The sequence below is a fragment of the Apteryx rowi genome, unplaced genomic scaffold (genome assembly GCF_003343035.1).
Source record: "Apteryx rowi isolate R43461 unplaced genomic scaffold, aptRow1 scaffold_102, whole genome shotgun sequence".
NCBI lineage: Eukaryota > Metazoa > Chordata > Aves > Apterygiformes > Apterygidae > Apteryx > Apteryx rowi.
The window spans coordinates 415521-432263 of record NW_020447220.1 but is presented as its reverse complement, the minus strand read 5'-3'; the positions used below and the strand labels follow the sequence as shown (position 1 = coordinate 432263).

Genomic DNA, 16743 nt, shown 5'->3' with positions numbered 1-16743 from the left:
TCTTCATCCTGCACTCTGGGCCAGCCTGTGCTTATGACACTTGTCATTTCRGGTCTTTTTCAAGATATATCATTTATCTCCCCTTCCAGTGATGTTCCTACTAGTGGGACAATAGTTGAATGCATTTGCTGTGYGGAGAATATGAAGTTTCTGTATTGCTGTTGCCATTTCATGAGAGAACTGGCTTCATTAAAGGCACAATCAGTCAAGCAATGTGCTAAATGGGGATGCCAAAAGCAGCCAAGAAAGGGAGAAGCTCTGAGCTGGTAAAAAAGAATTGCAGCCGGGGCTGGCCAGGAATGTAACCTTCTTGTAAAGCAACGGGGGGGGGGGGGGAGGAATAAAAAGCTCATTACTTCCCTGGATCCTTATGCCTTGAAAGATTAAGTTTTCCCATTTTCCAAAAATCCAGCTTCCTTCCTTTTCATACAGTTAAAAACTGAGTAATTAGAGAAGATTTAGAGACTCAAGAGTTACCAGGAGGCTGGCAAGTAGTCCAGCCCTTTGGCTGCCATCTCATAGAAGATGAGAGTCATTCACTGCAAATTGACCTGCCAAAAGTGAATGCCTTCTCCATTGCTTGGACTTGCATTCCATTGCCTTTAACAAAACGGGAACWCTTCAGGACATAGATGCACATAATCAGGGAGATTAGACTACAAAACCTTCTGTTATGAAAGGCAAAACTCAAGACCAGAAAACAGACAATCATTACATGATACCAGTGGCTAAACAGCTTGATGTCCAAGGCTTAAAATACATCTTATGCTTTTTGTAAAAAAAACAGCATTAATAGTCGCAATATACCCTTTAGGAATCTAACTTAAGYGCAATTCAGAAGACCAAAGTTAGGAGCTGAAGCATCCCACTTTCAAATGAAAAGGGCAGATGCTTCTTGGGAAGCAATTTATAGTACCTAAATTAGATGATCAAGTTAGCATAAAACAGATTGTATATGCCACATTCAAGTTTCTAAAAATATAATTGCACAGGATTTATAGTACTGTGCATTTCTAAAGTGGTGACACAAGCACAGAAGTAGAACTAATTATAATCTTGTGAAGAACTAAAAAGAACCTTCCAGATAGCAGGAAATGGATCTATTTAGGTTGGGGAAAGTTAATATGGAACAAAGGCACACTACTGTAATTCCTGTTATCACAGAACAAAAAGCTACTACTAGGTCAGTAGAAAAGGCTCTGGTTATCAGTTGTTTTGTATTCTGAAAACAGCTTAATCCTTTTTACATGTCTGATAAAACTTAAGATAAAGCTGAAAGACTCACAATGAGATCAGCAATACTGATTACAGTTAGTCTTGTACTTATAAACTGACTACAACACAACCCATCTTCTGAAGTCTGACCATCAGTCACAGGAACTTCCAGAATACATTGAAAATAGCAGAAAACAAATGTCAACTCTCCTCCAACAACTTGAGTACTTACACACGTTTTTTCAACGATAATAGGATTCCTAGGATCTAAGATTTTTGGCGCTTCTCTTGCATTACAATGGCATTTCTCTCATATTACATTTGTGTCCTTTCCCCACCGCACCCCCTAAGTCCACATATACTCAAATTCAAGATAAAGGGTTTGAAAAAGACTGTTTCCAATTTACAGTCCAACTCTTTTTCCTTCAATAAGTAAGCTATACAGCCTTTAAACTCCAAGAGCTCACTAGATTCAAGGTTTTATCACTTTTCTAATTTCCTGCTGTGTATTATGTCAAAAAAGTGTGGATGTTAAGCTTCTGAGATTAACAGGTCCCAGCTCAAAAGGCAATTCACTCTTTGAAATGCATGTTTTTTACTGTCTCAGGCTCAGGTTCTCTGTATGCTATTTTGCCTTCAGACAGTAGCTGAGAGTACTTGAGGCTTTTGGAACATGAGCTTTGCCAGTGAGAGTATTGCTCTGTGACCCTACATTCATGAAACACTATTCCTTCTTACTTCAATAGCACATCAGCATTTTCTCCTTTGGATTGACTGTGCATTCAGAAAGTACATCTGTATTTTGTAATGCATGCTTTTTAACTTCTGTCCCTTTGGTCTGTCTAGTTTTTCTTTCCTCCACAATAGCAGCAGCACAGTATGTGTCCAAGTATAAAATACTTCACTAGTGGGAAAAAGTGTCAAAAATAAAGTTTSTTAAAAAGGTGAGGCAATAAGATTTAAAGCTCTACTGTACAGAAACATATAGCTGCTCCCCAAAACTAGATAAGCAGATATTGTGGCATGAAATCTTTAGGCCAATACTGATTCATTACAATTTTAATTTGTTTGAGCACCTGGGAGTCACTGCATATTGGTAGAAAGTACCAGRGAGGTGGAACAAGTACTTGCCAGATCTCAAGTGGCACTTATCACTGTTATGCTAGAATCATAGCTGAACCCTGAAAGTGGACAATGCACAAGTACAATGAGGTTGTTTAGGCAGGCATTTCTACAGGAAAAAAATCTCCAAAAAGGTAAGTTATTTAGTTGCCTGGGCCACTTTTTTTTTCTTCAAAACAATTCTGCAATCAAAYATGAAAGGTTTTGTTTATTAAATAAATAAGCATGTCTCAGAAACAGGCATTTCAGTTTGAGATACATTTGCTAATTTTGCCCATGTTTTTTAAACTTTTTTTAAACACAGAACAGAGAAACTGACAAGATAGGAAAGCGTTTTAGACAACTGTTAACACTCTTAATATATTCTACTGAAGGGAATCAAATTCCTTTATACCTCTGTTCAGCTGTCTAAATGGGATACTTGATTCCAAAAAAAAGAAGCTCTAAAATTCTCCAGTTCACGGCACTAAAACCAGATTAGCATACATCTTGYCTGCTGTGCACCATTTTAAGAGAACACCTCATTAGCCTTAGTTTAAAATGAAAATATTTAAGCCCAGAAATTGACATTAAGTTACTATATTCTACTAGCAACAATGGTTATTCCATTATGTTTCTTACATTTAATCAGAAAGTAGAATACACAGAAATCAACAGCAAAAGGCATTGAATTCTACAGTTTAACTGTAGACGTGAAGCTAAGTAGTGGAAAAAATTCTGCACTGTCAACAAACAAGACTACCTACATTTTGCTCTATTGCTTTAGAGTGCAAAAAGAAGTGTGTGAATGCACCAGACTGTTTCTAGATTGTGGAAGGGCAAAGCACAGGAATTGCTTTGCTAAGTACCAACCCTCTTTGTGTCAATGTTTAGTCAGCATTGCTGACAGATTGTCAGCAGAAGTCTGAAGTGGGAAGAATAGTGGTCAAAGCATAGCAATACAAACAGTAACAGGAATAGTAGGGAATATGCGAACTAGGAACAACACAGTCGGGAGAAAATGCACCAGTTTCAACAATAGCTTTCCCATTTTCAGGACGAAGCGTCTGGTACCTGCCATCCCTGAGATAAGAGCATTCACCCTGGAGCTGGAAAGTCGATTCTGCAATTCTGCTTTATTGAATTGAACTTGGCTTTTTAAACTCCCAGTCAGTGCTCTGAACAAAAGGTTTGCCTCCCCCTTCTCCCCCCACCCTTTCTTCTTTAAACATATGGCAATCCTTTCTGATTTTCTTGTTGGTTCTGACCCATTTTTATGAACAGACTATTAACTTAATACAACCCATCTGTTAGGGCAGTCACATTGTGAGGTTCAAGTAACTGGTCAGGAACAAGATTGTTTCCTATATCTCATCCAATTGTCAGCTGCTTAGCCATTGAGTACTTGTATTAATCTGAGATGATAACAAGATTATGCTAGATTATTTTAAATATAAAAATATTTACACAAAAATAAGCATGAGCATTGGACAAACTTGAGCGATTATTTGCTTTTCACTGCTAGTATTTCATTTAAGAATTCTAACAAGTATTTCACAATCAGCTCTTTTTCTATTTTATACATCATTTTGAAAGAACAACAGATAGTACAGCAGGAGATGTAAAAATAACCAACAGGAAAAAAATGAAATACTCATTTTATCCAAAGTACTGCTACAAGGGGAAACCAACTTCACAGACGCTATATAGTGGATAATTAATATAAGTACATAATATCCTTTCATTCACAAATATGAGTTTACAGTGTACTTTGCCCTAAAGAACTAGAATAAAAAGGAGAGCACTTTCACACTTGCTATAATATTAYGTAGTTCTAGTTACCAATATCACTGTGTTTATCCAGTAATCACCCTTATCTGCTGCTCTTTATGGAAATTAGATTATGAACACTTGAAAGCTTAATTACTAATCAGCCATGGATACAGCATTGCATATTTCCAAATTTACTATGTATTATACTCCAGAATTATTGCATGACAAAGTTGTTTTTTTCCAGCCCTTTACAATCATAAGCTTACTACAGTGAACACTTACTACAATAGGAACCTAGAACGTAAAAAAATAAGACCAAAGGCAGTGCTATTTGTTCACACAAGGAATATGACAGCTAGCAATAAAGTTTTCACTGGTACACAGCAGTATTATCTGCTAGAGTCATGACTCATAAGCAGCTTGTTGGCTGTATTTAGCAGCAGAGGAATGTTTAGTTGATTAGCTCTCCTACAGCAGCAAGTAAGATATTATTGAAGTCTATGCAAATTACCTTCAGGGAATGTGACACAACTGATAGAAAGTATGAGACATTCCCTCCCCCTGCACCCTGCAATTAACCACAAGACCCATTAAGATGTTTAAACTAGTGGCTCAGTTATTAAAAGCTTGAAGTTGCTATCAGTTATGTCATTCCACTTATCTCTACATTTATATAGTTAAAATATTAACTTTAGTCTGTACAACAATAAACAAGTGGCTATGTAATTACATTAATCGGTTCAGTGATTCAGCTCACTTAAATGACTGACCTCACAAAAACTACAGGGGTTCCGTGCTCTGAAGCATCGTTCTGCAAAATTGTTTTTCTGTCATAAAGTAGATCTATATAACAAAACAATTTGTTAATATGCCAAGAGAGATACTCCAAAAGATGCATTGTAAAAGTTTCTACAGCACACTCCACTACTGTTTTTGCTTGTTTAGGTGTGCTTAAAAGGTGAGCATCAACCATGTGATCTCAGATTAAGCAGTTCAGAGTCTAAGCAACATGATGTCACCGCTGTTGATAACATGCTGACTAAGAGGTTTTTCAGTAAGACAAAGGCAGTGTTGGATAACTGCTGTGCACCAGAACACCTACCCTGCCATAACCTGTTTGAGCATGCTCAGAGCCAGTGTTTTTTTACACCAGCTTCTAAACAGAAATAAGTATACTTTTTTTATTGGTTGAAAAATCCAGGAAATATTTTACTTCATACAGGCCAAAGAAGCCATGATGTTTCAATAGCTGTCTACATAGAAGACAAAGAAAACTATCCCTGAAGAATAATGAACTTCAGTTTGGGGGAAAACCCACTTTCCAAAATATGCACTGTCAGACCTAGCCACATCTGCCTACATGTCAACCATGGCCTAACTAGAAAATACAGTCATTAAATTGCACCTTTAAAAGAGACTGGAAAACTATCCATAGTTTTTCCACTTWAAAAAAAAAAAAAATAGTAGTAGCTGCAGATAATCATACTGTCCTTTGACTGTTTCAGGACAGAATCTGAACTTGCTAAATTAACTCTATTATTTTTCCATTACTTATGAAACTACTCAAAGTTTAGCAGACTATTACCAGTCTCTTCAAAAGCTAAAAAGTACAGATTTTTACCTGGAGATGTTATCTTGGGACAGGCATTTGTTTACTAGAGATATAGAAAAAGGCTTAATTTCATTAAAGTGCAGCTCTACTTCTGAAAAGTAATTTTAATAGGAGTTCATTTAACTGGTTTACCATGATCAGTAAAATTATAATAAGACTAAAGTATGAGATCACAAAGGATGAACAGGAAAGAGAAGTTTAAGTCATACTAAGGTTCAGATATTTCATGAATTAGTTACAAACTTTGAAGAAAACTAAGTGTTTTGCAGCTAAATGAGATTTATTCAGTGCAAGTAAAGAAAATAGCTAGCACAAACATCATTTAGAAGAGAAGAACTCACAGGATGACCTACGAACATCAGTTTATTCAGAATAACACATTAAGACCCCCCCCAAAAGAATTATCACTATGTCCACTGATTTGTCTAGAAGGAATACTTCCAGAAGAACTTTTCTATTGTCATGAAACCAGAAGTACTGCATCTTGACACTTCCTGTATAACTAAGCCTAGCAAAGTATCCATAGCTTTAGGTAGTTTCATATTACAAGCCAGCAGTATTACTAAAATACACCCCCACTTGGTCACTTCGTTAGGCACCTTTCAGCCACAAATAAAGACACTGTACAAGCAAAATATATAAGCAGCTTAAAAATATAAAGCAATAATTTACTGGTTGACACACAAAAAAGCTTAGATTTAACAAGCTCCATCATTAAGCATTAGTACGCTCACCATGCTGATAAGGAAACCAAAGAATCCTTGCTGGCCAGATAAGCATTAGTCAGGGAGAGAAAGATTAGCCCTCACTACTTGCCATATTGCTACAGGCACCTTCCTGGTGCTGTGTAGCTATCTTCCATCCACTCCCTACTCTTTTCCTCCAGGATTTTGTGAGTTTCTATGGTAGTAGTCCTCCTCTCAAATCCTTAAACTATCAACAAGCCTACCTCTGTCTGTAATTTTACCTTTTACATTTCACATGGCTCATTTTGCAGACTTTCTCACAGCTGTTCCTCACAATTTAGCAATTTCCTCACCAGTCTGAGTCARGATTACACAGCTGGGCTAGTTTAGAGCAGGGCCTTGGATTCCTGGAAGAGTTGGCTGAATGGTGAGGGGGCAGGGGGATTTACACTGCCCTTTTATTTATATTTTCTCTTGTGTCAGTGCAAGCATTTGTGAGACAACATGATAGACAAGATCAAGAAACTGACCTAAGTTAAAACCAACATCTTTTTTTTTTAGGTTAATTTTAATGCAGATCACTTCTGCAATCCATTTAACAAGTCACATGAATGATTGCACAAAAAGGAGCACTAGAAGGCATGAAAGGGTAACAGGCAGAGACAAAAACTTTTGAAATCATGCTAACTTTTAAAAGTGAAAACAGAGTTTGAATAAATTTCCCAGCAACTTTGAACTGATAACTTTCCATTAGTAGGACTGACAGGACTATATGTAGAAAAGGCAAAGCAGAGCAAGAACTAAAGAGCAAAGACTTCAGAACTCAACTATTATCTGCACATAAGCAATCCCCTCCTGGTGTGTACTTCCTGATGCCCTCAGCTTGCCAGAACTATTTCCTTAGGAAGGGAGAGGGAGGCTCAAAAGTCCTTGGAGGACTTAAACAGACAAACCTGCCCACTGAATAAGCACAATTTAGAACACAGAACCGTGAATTCCAGCTGGACTAGAGAGTATGGAGTTCCTTCCCAGTTCCACTCCTTCCTTAACCTGCAGTGAAACTCCTCTCAGTGAAATCTGGATTGACGTCTTTCTAGCCAAACTCAGACACATTATTCTATTCTGATCTTTCTTGTGCCAGTAGGCACCTTAGGCAGTTGACCACATAACTACAATATTGCCCCTTCTCGGCAATTCCTCCTGTTTTTCTTTCAGTGCATTTTTTGGAGTCTCACCTTCTCTCTCCAGCTGTCTGCAGGTTACAGAGGCCTTTCCTCTCGTGACTTTACTCTTTCCTCTCATTGTCTTATCCCTGGACAATTTCATCCACAGATTTCAGTACTGTTTCTGTTCTGAAATTGTAAGATTGTCAGAGAAATGAGTTTTTAATAAACTGCATAGTAATCATTCCTGTAAATGGAACTTACATTCTTCTATACAAGAAACTGACACTTCTTGTACCATTGTAGCATTGTGTCACCTTCACAGAATGCATTAAGCAATGCAACCAGCATCTCTCACACACTTGCTCTCATGTCCCCGTCCCTGTCCCCCCCCCAGAGGTATATGCAGGAATGTGTTTTGTTTTGGTAATTTTGTATTCATGCTCCCATCACTGAAAATTTATTAGAGAACACCATGGCAAAAAAATGTGCCTGTTGCTTAGGGTTCTGACTCAGAAATGGGGAATAATGTACATCAGTCTGGCTGACAAGGTTAACCCCCCAGTCGATACACCAATTAATATTTCCCTTTTTTCACAATATCAATTTATCTTAAAACATCAGGCTGTGAATTGTGGCAGCCTGAGTGTAGACAGTATTCTTTCCTAAGTCAGAAATGGAATAGACCAGAAAGGATAATAAGCTTGCCAGTTGTCCCAATATAAACTGTCCTGCCTCACAAATCAGAGCACTTATAGTGGAGAGTTCAAGATGACAGTACTTAGGATTTCATTTTATATTACAGTTAATCTGGTATACCTGCAAGCTGCCACTGCCATATCTCTCCCCTGTCCCTTGTGTCAGAGCTAGAGATACTACAAACACAAGTGAATTATTAACTCAGTAAATTAATCTGACAGAAAACTATTCATTTTTTTTCATGTATTATTTTTCCATCAGATAAGCTTGCTGAACCACTTCACCTTGCATGTGGATAAAGAGAGGGAAAAATAAACCACCCRCCACCCTGTAAGTCATCTCCTCTTATACTAAATGATGTCTCAGATCATGTGGAATATCACATTTCCTTGGGCTGAGCCCCAAACTCATCTTCAGCTACTTGCCTGACTAAAAATAAACATTTTATAATGTATACATAAAAAWATGCATTTTATAAAAATATACACCCTTTGTTTTTGCAGGATAAGATCTGAGTTAATCTCGCTTCTAACTGGTTTACTGGTCTAACTGCATTACATCTTCGCTCATTTATAAAGAACAAGTGGACAGGCAAAGAATTTTGATTATCTGTTACAGAAACTTGCTTTTCACAAATAAGTTCATTCTGAGCAATATTTAAGGAATTAACTGAAACAAAAGAGGATTCAGAACAAACCAGAAAGGTAGAACAAGAGGAGATACTTTGTTTTCAGTAAGCCTCACGCAATACCGTCTTGATGGAACCCCGCTAGATGGCAAGTGAGCACATTAGACTTCAAAGCTACACTTTCCCATCTGAAAAGCTAGGCGTGTGTTTTATGTCAGTGGTAGTTAATAATGATTCTCATGACTTAAGTACAAATATTAAGTGAACCAAACCTATATAGGAAGTATACTAAACACATCTCTGCTAAGGTTAATTTTTCACCCTGATGTTCTGATACCTGCTTTTCAAGAACATAACCTAGATATTTAACTAAGTAAAACCTATAAAGACAACAAAGAAACTATACAACAAAAAGTATTAATTTATCTGCAGAATGTTTGCATTTTATAATACCTTACCTCCCTTCAAAAAAAACTGTTTAAATCATTCCACTATAAATCAGCTGATCTAAAAAGAGACATATTTATAATGCTGGAATATGGACCATCATGAGATACATTCAAAGCTATTCCACTGATGATTGTTAATTCTGGGTGTGTAGAATACTTATTTGCTGAGCTTTCATATCACTCCCAGAGGAAATTATAAGCACTATCTCCCCATGATATAGCCTTCTTTATAGCCCAAATAAGTGAAGTAGAGAGGTTACCATGTAAAGTAATCTGACTGTTAAATAACCAAAGGCTTTTTTTGACCAGCCCTGTCTAATTTCCAGACAAGTGTGAGGGGTCTGCTAGAGAATGGCTGCAGCAGGATATTTAGTTTTTGTCTAAAGCCATGGAGTAGAAAAGAAATACAAAGATCTCTAGTGCCTAATATGGTCAAGGGAACTGATGTAGTAAATAAAGGGAGTTTATGTTGAACAGTTTAGTTATGTTTGGGAAGTAAATTGTGCTGTGAGACAGGAACATCAAAAGATAAGTGCTAAACAGTCTGGGGAAACGTCCCACAGCATTATAAACTATGCAACTCGGCTACTGGTCCATAGGGAGACCTGCAGAGCAAACAGGCAGCAGAGTCCCCCAGTAGCCTTGGAGTAGAAAAAAACCCCGCTATTTTCTGAAGAAACATCCCCTTTTCTTCTCTGTTACCTTCTGCAGAACTGCATGCAGTGATAGAATGGACTCTCTGGAGTACATGGTCAGCTACAGATAGTACAGAGGTGTGCAGGTCTAAAGTAGTAGAGATGATAGAAGAAGTGTGAAAATTTAGTAGCTGTTACTAAGAGCTTGAATACCCTACCTAATTCAACAGTAACTATTGGGATTTGACTCTAAATCGAAAAGATGTTAAAAATGGTAAGGCAGCATGTATACATGGCATTAAATGTATGTTTGAAAACTAAGAAATAGTATTTAGTTGCAATATTTTTCTCTCTCTGTATAGATCATATCCAGTTCAAGGCTGTAAAGAAATCTGAGCATTGTAATAAATGAGGTATTACTGTCTTATATTCAGATAAACTAGTCCTGTTCTGGCACATAATTTGTTGTTAAAAATGGATATATTAACCCAGGAAGTTTTGTACAATACCATCAGGATTATTGTATGAAAAAATGCAGCAGGCATTTTTCTTTCCAACAATATTGAGACATTAGAAATTTGCTAGATGCAAAGCTGAGATAAAAATTGCACAAATAATCACAGTTTGTATCAAGTATTACTGCAGATTCATATTTTAGAAGCAAAGGGAAAAAAGAGAATCAAAAAATTAAAAATTACCATGTATATTAGCTAGTCCATATATCAGTGTCCAAAGAAATGACAGAAAGATCAGCACAAGTATTAATCTTGTGCAGGGATATCAAACAGCTGGGGAATATCATGTTTACCTGTTTTGCATCCTCAGGCTAGTCCTTTTACTCAGCTTTCAGGAGGTTATTAAAACTATTCTCAGTCATTGTATGGCATTATATACAGTAAAACGAAGTAGGAAAAAGTGGTAGCATAGTAATTACTCAGGTTTCCATAGCAGTATATAAATGTGATGAAAGAATAATGTCACATAATGCTTAGGTAGTGGCTTTCACAACAATATAGGTAACAGAAAAACTGGGTAATAGAGACATTTAAAAAGAGAAAGAGAACTTGGGTATAAAGGACCACCATCAAACTTACAGAAAGGAGTGTTAAACTTCAGTGAATAAAAAGGGGAGGGGGGGGACCTCTGTAGGTTTTGCTGTGTCAGAGAAGTCTTTTCTTAGAATGAAAATCTATTTATAATAAGAAATGTATCTGGGAAATAGCTTGAAAACACTTCTTTTACTTTGACTTTTTAAAAATTTAATTTAATGTAGTCACATTTTAGTAGCTGACTTTGGATTCTGTGTAGTCTTTGCACTAAGATTTGCAACTGCCAGCAAAGATTGTTTTAGGGGATTCTATTTTTGTGTTCTAGGAAAAAAAAAGCTAGATATAAAAAGAATTATTATGTTCTGGACTATAACTGATTGTATGCTTTGCTCAAACCCAACTGTTTTTTTCTGTGGGGAAAAATGTCTATAATAATAAGAAAAAAGGATTTCTGTTTACTTATTTCTACAAAAGTAATTTTAACCTTTTCCTATTTATTTTTGATATCATCCTCTGAAGTCATCTTCTGCAAATTTTTCAAGCATGTATTTGTTTCTAGAAAAGGCGACTGGGAAATGAAAACAGTTTTTACTGTTCTATTAAAATCTGACAGGGAAAGATCATCTGAAGAAGAGAAACATAGTTCTGATCTAGAATTATACACTAACTGGCCAAAATGTAGAAAATGGTGAAAACAGAATTCACTTAATTTAGTTAATTGCTTCAAAAAGGGAAAATGCTTTAACAAAAAAAGTAACACTTTGGAAAACGTAAACCTAAAAAGCATATCAAATTTTCAATTCCTAAATATTCAGTGATCCAGTCATGGAATAAATTAAGCTCACTAAAAGTTTGTTCAGATTAAAAACAGTATTTAGTTTATTTTTGGATTTACATAAGTTTCTTTATTGAAGGAAGTGTCTTGGCACAGGCTGACTATGTACGTTTAATTATCATTTAATAATGTTATACCTTGTCTGACTCCAATGCTTTTGGTTTTAACTTGGAGCTAGACACAGCAAGCACTGTTCAGCTGTAGGTCTGCTGTGACTGTGGAGTCAATTACCTCACTAACACATGCAATATGAACACTTTTTTTAAACAATAGGTGGGAGCTGTCAGCTTCCTCTTCCTATAAAGTATAAATGGGCACAGGCAAAACGTGCAAGCTGGCTCAAAAATTTCCAGTATATAGCCTAATCAGTTCTGCAGCCATCTCACAACTGGTTAAAAACAAAGTGTAGCTGTGGCCATGGAAAATCAAACTCATTGAAATAGCTATGAAAAGCTGCCTATGCTGTATTCCTCCCCTTCTATAGAAATATTTGTAATTAGCTGTGCTTTCAGTCAACATTTTTGATTCTGTTCATGATCRTAATATGAAGTGTAGCTTCATTTTTCAATGATTAACTTAGGATGTTTTAATGAACTTACAAATCACTAACATACATTTGTTAGAAAAATGATAGTAACTTCTTGTACCTTAATTTACAGACACATGATGCAACGTACAATGACTGCCTCTAACAGGCCGGGAAGTTACCGTTGTAGATTAAACAAACCTTTGGCAAACAGGTACTTCCTGGGACTATCTTATCAGTAAGTGAATTTTCTCTGGATTTAGGTTTGCAAACTAAACCATATATTAAACTTAATAGTCAAAGAGAATATTTTTAACAAATGAGTTTATTTTGTCAATACAGAATATCTATTCATATCCAAATAATGTTCTTTGTTGCTTTAYATTGCTTAGTAGTTAATATTTCTAATCCCATTTTTCTACCTTTTAAGTTATTTACACTGCAACTTTTTTATCACTGTATTTTACCACATTCTCATGCATTGTAAGCAATCTTAGTTTGGCTTCCTTCTGAAGAGTTCTCAAGATTTTTAAAAATTCCTAAATGTAAAATAGGTCATCTAAAACTGCAAAAAGGACAAGGGGCAGGAAAGTAACTGCTTCAGGAGAAAACTGAGTACGGTAATAGGGAGGAGAAACAAGACAGTTTGAGGAATGTTTCGAATCCAACAGGAGCAGTGGAAGGATGACTGCAGTGTGTTTTCTGTGGTAGAGTGGTTGTGCTAAGGATAAAGAATTTTTGGATGAAAAGCTGAAGGTATGTACTGCTGGATGACTTAGCAACACATTTCCTGTTTGCGGTTAAGTTAAATATAGTAAGTTTTCTCCTGTGGTAGTATACAGAACATTGATTTTTTCTTTTTTTCTTTTTTTTTTCCCCCAGTGCAGTTAGGACAATGATTTCAACCTTGTTAAATTCCTTCTCCACTACCAAAAACGTGGAGAAGAGAACATTTCTCGAGTACTAAAATAGGAATAGCTGCTTTGGTGACCAGTTGACTTCACCTGTTTTAGAATTGCTGTTTTAAGCAGAGCCTTATGCCTTCCCTGGCAAATTGAAATTCTATCACTGAACTTATAAACTGTCCCAAACTTAAACCCCCTTTCTTTTACATATGTTCTTGGGGTATGAGTCTTCTGGAAGTTTGCACAGTTGTACTTTTTATGTTTAGAGAGAGGGGGAGAGAGGGATAAGTTCTTATATTGCTTGCGTCAGTCATCTTCACAAGCCTGTTTTGTTCAAATTCAGATATAAACAGTATGTCTCCGAGGGTGGCTCAAAATATCTCATGCCTATCAGGACACGGTCTCTTTGCTCTAAGTTAATGGTCTGTTTTTCTATTTTATTTTATTTTTTAACAGATGCTTATTTACAGTTTTCTGTCACTGTTGGCTATTCTGGTTATGTCACTGAATATGACAGATTACATAGAAACCACAAGGAGAAATGTTGTGTCTGCATCGTAGTGGCCCTCTGTAGTTACATGGTTTTAATGTTATAAAGTGATTTTTGAAAAATGTATACTTTTAAAATAAATTTTCTTCAGAGATGAAGCCAAATTAAAAACAGATTTACAACAACTACTAATTTCCACCCTCAGGCCATACTAGGCTGCTCTTAGAGATGGATACTACACTGCAAACTGATTGCCAAAATGATCTGAAGTTTGTCTGTTGGTTTAAGGAGAGCTGTGTTTTTTGTTTTTTGTTTTTTTTTTGTGGAGGGGCTTTCCCACTTAAATTTTCCTAATTGGGATAATGGCATTATCTCTTTTCACTCCTTTTACTTAAAATTGCCTGCAGAGTTTATATGCTCATATKTCCTTGGTTCATACATGGAATATTTGCTTTTCCTGTACTGAAAATTGAAAAAAAATATGAATACTAAAATTCTGGAGTATGACTAAAAACATTTGCAAAAAGAAAAGGCTTTATCTTCTGCTGAGGAGACTGTGAAGTAGATATAATGATTCTTGATTTACGGTAATCTAATTAAACACTTCTCTGGAAAATCCTGTAGCAATGTCTTGTACAATTCAAACAATGATTTTATGCCATAGCCAAGCTCTGTATGTGCAGGCTTGCAGAATGTTTGCAAGCTAGAGTCAAAAAAAAGTGACAATATAGTAAACATGCCATCTGCCAGTCATTTGTCCCATTGTCAAATGGCAAAAGGAAAAGAAGTAAGCAAGAGAGAGTACTTTTGGATAAATCTTTCATCACATGATGCAGCTATMGCCTGAGGGATGCACATCTTGTCTCCATTACAGTCAGGGCTGTAGCTATTATTGTGTAAGAGCACTGAAAATAGTAAATGCTTTGGTTTTTTTTCAATTTAATATGCATAGTCCCTACCCTTAATCTCAGTGTTTTTTTCCCTGTCTTAAGATGATGATTGCATATGATCTTTTACTTCATCAAACAGTTAACTTAATGCCTAAATATACCTACGTACACTTTTCTTGAGACCTTCCACGTGTACCTGTTTTCATTAATCCTGCAGTTATTTTTTTGTAATGTTTTCCCTGCTGTTCTCTCACCTTAGAGCTGAATCCAATGTAAGTTTGACTGGAGAAGACTTGGCTAAACCAGTATGACTAGTCTTGTGGCAAATTCAGAAATGTTTAGTAAATCAAAACTCTAGAGCATTTAAGAGTTATGCTGAACAAATAGCACTACAGTGTTCGGATTAGAAAGTCTTAAATTTGTGCACAGGAACGTTGGGCAGTTGGAAAGTATTCTCCTTTCTCTGACTCTGGAATGACTGACCTGCTCCAGTTACGGGTGCTGCTTAACACAGACAAATAAGACAGGACAGAAAAAACAAAATTGGCAGAAAGGTTGACCGAAGAGAAGAAAACCAGATGTGTGTTGGTTTTTTTTTAAACTGAAGCTGGCAAATTGCTTGTTAAACTGTCTCTGTAGAATGATGCGGTCTAAATTAGAAACTGATGTGGTTGGAAATAACTTTATATTGCCTGTCACTGTAAACAAGTGATTAAATTCATGATGACTTGATTGATTTTGCAATTCTGAAGTTATGACAGCATGAACAGTGACCAAATATAAAATCAGTGAGATGAAATAAAAGGAAAACTCATGTTAAAAAGCAGAGGTAGAGGCATATCCCAAAGAAAAGTTTAGATTTGTGCAGTTAACCAGTCTGCTTGACAGAGCTGGCCTGTTTTATAATCTCTTAACTTCTGCTGCAAAGATTCAACTCCAATTTTGTGGCCACTGAAAGCTTTAGAGCTGTGATTTTATTTGAAAACTACTATTGTCAGATGTTATCTACAGGTTGTGAAAGTTGGGTTTTATATTTATTTATATGACTTCATCCATGACTGAGGCTAGTCTTGGAGAGTCATAAGAAATGCAGAGACTGCTACAGGAATCTCAGGCTTGCTTAAATTATGTGTGCATTCGACTTGGGGGAACCCCACTGTCCTGGTCTCGCTTGCCTTCTGAAAAAAAAACAGGCCCATTTTGGAAGGACCACAGACTTGTGACCCTGTTCTAGATAGCAACTGAGTAATCATTCATATCTAAACTTGTAGGCCAGAGATCTGGGATTGCCCTTGTTCCAACAAAATGGTGTAACTTAACCAACATGTATTCAGCTATGCCAACAAGGAATGTATTTTTTTTAAGCAACATAATTCTATTGATATGAGGACACCTGTCAGTGTGAGCCCCCTACCAATTACAGGTGCGATCCTCTTTTCTCCTCTATCCTGACTAACATATCCATACTGGGAAAGCTTCAATTTAGACAGCGAGGCTCAGCCAAAGGGATTCTCTAACCCGCAGAAATAGTTCAAAAAGTTTCTTTCATCATTGCAAACAACGAGCAGGTGTTGAAACTGCAGACACCCGGGACCGGCGTTCCCAAATCCGTGTGGGATAAAATAATGAAGTCTTTAGGTTGTGTTAACAATCTCAGTTTTTGTTAAGGCACCAGTTATCCACAGCRCCCAGGTATTTCCAACGCACAGCGCAGGGGAGCACGCGCAGGCCAGGCGCCTTCAGGCTCCCTCTCTGCGGCGGGGGCAGGTTTGGCCCAGGCCGCCCCGGAGCGGCCGCCGCCGCCTGACGGGAGGCGGGCGAGCACCGGCCCCGGCTCCCCTCCCCGCCCCGCCCCGCCCCGCGCGGAGCCCTCCGGCTACATCCGGCCCGCTCCGCCCTGCCTCGCTTGGGGCGGCCGCTCTTGCTCCGCACTTCACCTTTCCGGCGGGCGCGTCTGTCCGCACCCCCGAGCGCCGCCATTTCCTCGACGGGCACCTCCCCGCCGCCCGGCCCCGGCCCTGGAGGCGACGCGCCGCCGCCTTCGCCCTCCTCAACGGGGCATGCGCGGCGCGGGCGCGGAGGTGCGC

The 16743-nt window shown here is 37.5% G+C and overlaps 1 protein-coding gene across 1 annotated transcript in view; it reads left to right on the top strand.

The window, feature by feature from the left end:
- Window positions 1-16700: 16700 nt before the first annotated feature.
- LOC112965738 (protein diaphanous homolog 2-like) overlaps window positions 16701-16743 on the top strand; it is an 11316-nt gene continuing 11273 nt past the window's right edge. The window contains exon 1 of the mRNA XM_026065044.1: window positions 16701-16737. The gene's annotated coding sequence lies outside the window, so the exon portion shown is untranslated. The remainder of the gene's footprint in view (window positions 16738-16743) is intronic.